Consider the following 7,057-nt stretch of genomic DNA (forward strand, 5'->3'; position numbering starts at 1 on the left):
AAAGCTGTGTTCTACACATATACTGTGATACGTGTGAGAAATCAGAGCCATCTCAAATGACTCTGCCAGAAATATCAGGCGTCCTTTGTATTTTTACCACAAGGAATCCCAAGACATCAGCGCTTACTAATGTGAGAAAAAAGGGCCCGGGCCTCTGCCCAGTCAGCACTGGACGTGTCCCACTGGAGCTGCCCTCCGGGCTTCAGATCTGCCTAGAAAAGAACCCCGGTGTGTCTGCTCTCATCAGAGCAGAAGTTTAGGTTTGATGCTTTGATATTTTATAATCATCGATGAATCAGATGGGGGGATGAGCATAAAAGCAAGACAAAACAAAACACAAAAATCAGAGAAAGACGGAGGCAAACGTCCGCAGTGAAACCCGCGGCGAGATCAAGGGGAAACGACAATGTGTACCTTGCACGAGATATGGACAGATGGAAGGAGATCTTTGAGAGACCACGGAGGGGTCTGGAGCAAAATAACAGTTGACATAAATTCACTCTCTGGTTTTTTAAAGGACACCTGAGAATAAGCAATTCCAATACAAAGCACAAATTTCAGGATTCTCTCACCTGCTGGGAGAGACCGGGAGATGCTAAGAACAACTCATTCTGTGCTCACTAGTGAGACAGAAATTATCTTTCTATGTCTACAAGTCACACATTCCCATATACAGAAATTGTGACTAGGATCAGACAGTACACTTGAAAAAAATAGCCTGCACGATTTGTCCTTGGAAGTTAACTTCCAGACAAAGAGAAAGTGCTGAGCCATCTAAATGAATGTCTAGAGGGGCAGAGCTAAGGGTGGCTCACCTTTTTGTCCCCAGCCTCTGGCACGTTGTCTGTAAAACATGTTTGTTGAATACAAATGACCTGGCAGTTCACTTTATAGTCAATTGAACAAAACAGGTTGTTAACACAGAAATAGCCTATTAATCAGCTTACCTACCTATCATAGGATTTTCTCCTCTCTATGCATCTGATTTTTGCTCTCTTGTATGAGCTCTGACAACACGACCAGGAGAAGGGTGACCACGACAGCGGGGCCGTGTTTTCTAATGAACGAGGCGGCCAGCCTGGCCCCAGTTACACAGGGCCCGTGTTAGCTTCTGAGCACTCGAGGTTCATGAGGAACAGAGAACAGAACAAACCCCTGGCGAGTGGATGCACCACCCCATTGTCACTTGTTCTCTAAGGGGTCAATGCATCAAATTCAAGGGGAAAATTCTGTCTGCCCCACACCTGTAAACCCTTCCCGGCTGGGTCGTGGGGCCTGTTTTAATTCAGCACCATAGCATAACCCTATCCACTGCCACATGTCTGAATTGTGTCTAAACTAAAAATATACATATCCTGTGCATGAGTTTGAGAGACTTACCTACATGCTTAAGCTTGAAGTCATCTATTTGTCACCAAGAGATCTCTCTACCCTCAGGTGAGGCTCAGGTGAGTGAGTTCACATCATAGTTTTCTCTTTCTCTGTCCTCTTAACTAAGGGAAATGGTGATTTTTTAAAAAAGGTATCTTAAAATAAGAGAATCTTGCTTTCTTCAATTAGAATATATCAGTCTTAAATATTCACTATGGCAGTTTATCTGAAAAATCATTCTACGTTATTTACTTTTTAAGTCATTGGTTTTTGCCTTCTAGGACTAAATCTTCACATCTTGAACTTTATGACAAAAAGTTGTACTGATTTAGTCTAGGGTCAACCTCGGCCCTGCTGACATGTGGGGATGCATCATTCTTTGCTGAGAGGGGGCCGTGCTGTGCATTAAAGAATGTTTAGCAATAGCCTTAGCCTCTACTCACTGGATCCAGTAGCACGTCCACTTGGGACAACCAAAAATGTCACCAGACATTACCAAGTGTGTCCTTGGATGCAAAACAATCTTGGTTGAGACCCATCGATCGAACCATTAAAACTTAGCAAAAACCCCTCTTTTCTTATATGTTACATAGTTACAGTATAAATTTCCTTAAATTATAAAAAAATGAAGTAATTTCTCTGCATTGTAGTAACCGATTTTAATTCTGAGAGTAAATGAAAAGAAATTCTCCTGTGCATTTGTACAATAATTGACTATTCTGAAATGCTGAAAGAGACCCTCGTCCCCTTGGTATGATAGAGTGGAAGCCTTTGTCTTGGGATCGGCGCTCCATCAAGCTGACAGAAATAAGTAAACGCACCTGTATTTGGAAGTTGTTATGAAGAGACTTAGTCCAAACACACGTTTAAAAACCTTTCATGAGACAGTCATCACAGGGGTTCCTACGTGAGTCCTTCAGCATTTTCGGGTGCTTTTCCATGCACTGTCTCCCTTTGGACTCACGTAGCCACTGTCTTCTGTAAGATTTTTAGAAACAGAGCCCAAGCAGTAACCTATCTGGATAATTAAAGTTTAGTTGACCCAGAGTATCTACATGCACGGAAAAGGCTTGGATCATATTTCCTGATGTAGGCACCTCTTTTTTCTCTTTCTCAGACGTGAGAACGGGATGGAGAGTGCTATTCTCGATGAGCCTAGTGGATGTGATGTGGCCAGACAAGCCCCCTGGGAAAGCAAGCACTTGCTTGCTGCTCTGTTTTCAGCCCTCTGATTTATTCATAACTGGTAAAATTTATAATTACTTAATTTCTTCTTAACTTGTTTTCTCTGTCTTCCCATTGGAATGCCAGCATTTAAGATAGAGACCACCACATTTGTCTTGTTGATGAACAGATACTAAGCACCTGCTGTACCACTTCATACATATGCACTGAATGATCTGGAGAAATAAATGCAGGATCTTAGTTGGGGTGGGCTGGGGGAACTTCCTGCAGCCCGAGCACTGCCGGTGTCACTGTGGGACTCCCAGCACCCTCTCCCCCAAGGGCCCCTGGTTAAGCTTCCAGGCACGTATTCTCCTCTGATGGGATCTCCCATCCCGGACCATGGAAGGGCCACTCTGATGCAGGAAGGGTTCAGCTGGTGGCCCTTTTATACTAATTAAGATATGTGCCATGTTCAATACCCTCTCCTTTGTGCAGCTCAGCCTTCCCATCCCGATGGAAAGCAGGCGTGCGCGGCGTTACAGGGGCACAACTGCTCTGCTCTCCCTGAAGAGCTTACATATGTTGTCTCATTTCCAACTGCATACTTGCGTAAGTGAATTAGCTGACTTCGTCTCCAGGTCAGCCCAGGGAAGGGTGAAGAAGGACGGACTTATCGAGGAAACACAATGTAATTGATTTTCTTTAATACAGTTTTGGGGGAAGAAATATATCCTGAAATGGGATGGTCAAATTGTCTCTCACAGGGCTTCTTACAGGCTCTGGACGTTCATACTTAAGACTTACTTCTACCACCGCTATGAAGACCTCCAGATCCCTCCATTTCCAATGCCTAGTGGTTTTAAATCTTACTTTCCCACGTTCTATTATTCCGGCCACTGAAAACAATTTTGTTTTTCTTAATAAAATTTAAATTTAGAGCCACATCAATCAGTTGACACTGGTTTCTCGAAGTGCGACTTTTTCTTGGAGTATGTCTTATCCTTTTCTATGCGACCACTGGATAAACCAGACACTTTAGTCAGCAGCCCTATTTGTCACAATCAGTTATGGGATTGAAAGAAAGCTGCCCTCTGGAGCCTCCACTCAGGAGATGGAACCATCATCAACTTTACTTAGTATGAAGATGAAAGACCTTCGGGTAGAGCAGATACCTGCCTAGGTGTTTGGCAGGAATAAAAATTTACTTCCCATTTCTATTGTTTAGAAGTACTTGACATGGCCTTGAAAGAGAAGGTAGAAATAGAACCAAGTTATTATGCCCCTACTGTAAGACAAATACCTTACAGCAACTCTACAAGGTAGTTAATATGACCTCTATTTGATCAAGGTGGATGCCAAGTTCAGAGGCTGATGAATGTGAAGTGTTTCTATAACCATCTTATCTGTGCTTCAGTGGAAGAAAGTCAAACATTTATTGCTGATATTTAGCCGTCTACCACTGAGGTTAACTGCTACGCAGGAAGACAATTTAACCACATAAGATAGCACATATGGAGGGCCTGGCTTACTCTAAGGGCTTCGGGCAGCATGCCCTGCCGTAAAAGTGAAATTTCCCATGGGAATTCTTTCTTCGACATGTTCAGCTTCCTGCCTCTGGCCATTTCATAGTGCTTGATTACATATTGTTTTCTTTCAGAGTGGATACAAGCAGCGCCAAAAGGTTTAAAAGAATCACAGTGCTAGATTAATTTTTTTTTTTTTTAAAGGAAGGGGGATGATGAGAAATGGATCTCTTAAACACGTCGGGTGAGAATGATAACATCTTTTCAAAGAACATTGGGACACCTTAGTTCTGGAGAATATTTTATTCAGAAAAAATAAACTTTCAAAGAGAATTAATTGGTTGATAAATGGGCTGCCTCTTTAGTGACTGATAAATCTAACCTTGAGTTTGACCAGATGTTAAGAAACTGGTCTAAATTATGAGAGTATAAATATTCCCATTCTCAAAGTTCTTTATATTAAATAGTATTTAATCAGAAAACATCACTGGAAGAATCTTGAGGATTAGCTGTTTCATCTGTTATATTCCTTAACACCATGTTTCTAAATTTTTGTCTATTTTTTTTTTCAGGTGAGGCAACCCTTGGTTGACCTCACAGATTGCAAGGACCTTGTCAGTTTACAATCCCTTATTTTTTATTTTTTGTGCCTACGGCACCTGGTCTTCCTAGATGGTCTCCCATCCAAGTACTAACCCAGGGCTGACCCTGCTTAGCTTCTGAGATCAGACGGGATCAGGCTTGTTCAGGGTGGCATGGCCGTAGACTTTTTTCTCTAATTTTTAAAAGGATTTTTTTTCTTCTACCAAACTCACATGTATTATGGAAACTATTTACTAACTGCATAATTGGGTGTAGTACTGTTCTATAAATTATAACTAGTGAACTTTGAATGAATCCTTTCCTCAAAGAATTTTACTATTAAAATCTGGCTATATAATTTACGAACCTTAAATGGTTTGGCTTCTGTGCAGGCTTTTATATACGTTCATTATCATTAAATATCAGAGATTTTCAGATCTTCCCTTCCATTACACTTTATTCTATTCTTTTCCTTTAGTAGTTCCTTTTCCTCCTTTTAATTTTAGGGTTCCAAGATTCTCTCATTTGAGCTTTGTCAGAACTCCCTGGGTCCACAGGGAGCAAAGCTCACAGGAGTCAATTGTGCTATGCTTGGGGAGACTCCGCACACAGACCGGAAGCACCTTTTTGCTGATAGTCCAGCAGTGTCCTTCCATCTGCAGAACATGACTCTGCTCTGTATCGCCCAAGTTTATCATATTTCTGCTTCTGTTGTCCAGATGTTCTGTTAATGTGGTTGTTCTCGTTATCCTGTGGTGACTTTTCCTCAAGGCTTTTCATTTCCACGCAGTCATGTTGGTATAAAGAATTGGTATCTATCGCCACCAACAACTGTGTTTTGTATGAATAAGAGATATCATATGTGTAAAGAAAAGGTTATAATTTTTATATCTAGTTTATCAGTAGCCTCTTCAAACTCTTAACACCCTCTTCTTCAGCCATATTTTCACCTTACCCAATATTTGCCTTCATATCTAAGTCTAACAAGAATCAATGAATACAGAAATGAGATGACTTTGCAAGCGATAAAAAATGTCATTGTTTGATAGGTCAAGAGAGATCTATAAATGTCATGTTTCACCTACCACATCTCTCTACCCAAACCTCAAATCTCTTTCATAATTCATTTTCCATAATTTATAATAATTCCTCTCCTTGAGAGGTCAGTGGACTGGGATCAAAACAGGCTGAATGCCAGCCAGATTTAAGAAAGGCCAGCAGAACTATCAGAAGGCTTGATGTAAGGACGTGATCTTTATGATATGGAGCCATAATATGGAGGCATATCAACAAACAAGAGGCAAAACCTGAAATGTTGCAGAGCAGGGGCAAAGAAAAAAAAAACCCAAACCTCAGCCTGGGAGGAGCCGGAGAGGCACGGCCTCAATTCAGCACCACGGAGAGCACCAGCCACAGGCCCTGCTCATCTGAGGTTCCCTATTGATGGCAACTTAAGTGTCCTCCACAGAGAAAGCCTGGAGCCAGTGTCCGTGGTTTACGGAATGCTCAAAAGATAAATTGAGGCGGGGTAGGTATCCTGGCAAAAATAATCTAGTTCTCCGTTTTTCTATATATTTGTCAGAATATTCCTCTAAGACTTTACATGTCCGGAAATGCAGGAAAACCCTTTTTTTAAAAAAATTTCTTAACAAAATCCATGAAAGACTGTAATATAATTTTGATACAAAAAAAAAACACAAACTGTGCGGTCCACCCGTCCCCCCCCCCCCAAAAGAACTATTGTCCAATTTCCTAAAACTTCTAAGCACTTTGGTTCTAGTTTACCCTCTAGGGTTTTATGCAGTAAGTCAAATGCCTTTTCACTTGACAATCCTTGCCGTCCTTGAAAGAAGCTAATGGGTCCCCTCTCAGCCTCTCTGCTCGAGGCTAATCAAACCCTATTTCCTCATCTGATGCTTAAAGACGCCATGACTTTCTTCTATCTGTGCTCTTGTTTGCAAAGACCGTCTTAAAATTCGTGCCTTAGAATAAGTGCCAGTATTCCAGGCATAGTCTGAGGCAAGCATGTTTATCTCTCTCAGGATTATTAACTCACTGTTTGGATCTGGAACCCTATGAGTGCGGCCTGAGATGGCACTGGTGTTACTTAAGGACCATTCACTGTGGGCTTACCCTGACAGGATCATCGACTAAAATGCTCGGGGGCTTTACCCAGAGTTATTGATCAAAGTCTCCTCAGTTTTAAACTTCTATAATTGATTTTGAAAATCTAAGTGCATACTTTTATCCAAGTTAAATTAATCTTGATACCTGTCCCATGGTTCAGCCTATTAGTGATATAGGGAAGAGGCATGAGAACTACACAAATGGACTAAGTATTAGACCAAATCGTATTCAGAGTGTGCAATTTGCTGCCAGACCACAGGGAACCTACGGAACGAAGAAAGATTCCT

General features: G+C 41.5%; 1 protein-coding gene and 1 pseudogene across 1 annotated transcript in view; both read right to left on the bottom strand.

Annotated features, from left to right (window-relative positions):
* ELMO1 (engulfment and cell motility 1) overlaps positions 1-7,057 on the bottom strand; it is a 404,818-nt gene that overhangs the window by 161,183 nt on the left and 236,578 nt on the right.
* LOC112479767 lies at positions 4,709-4,828 on the bottom strand (annotated as a pseudogene).

The sequence above is a fragment of the Pteropus alecto genome, unplaced genomic scaffold (assembly GCF_000325575.1).
Source record: "Pteropus alecto unplaced genomic scaffold, ASM32557v1 scaffold21, whole genome shotgun sequence".
NCBI classification, from domain to species: domain Eukaryota; kingdom Metazoa; phylum Chordata; class Mammalia; order Chiroptera; family Pteropodidae; genus Pteropus; species Pteropus alecto.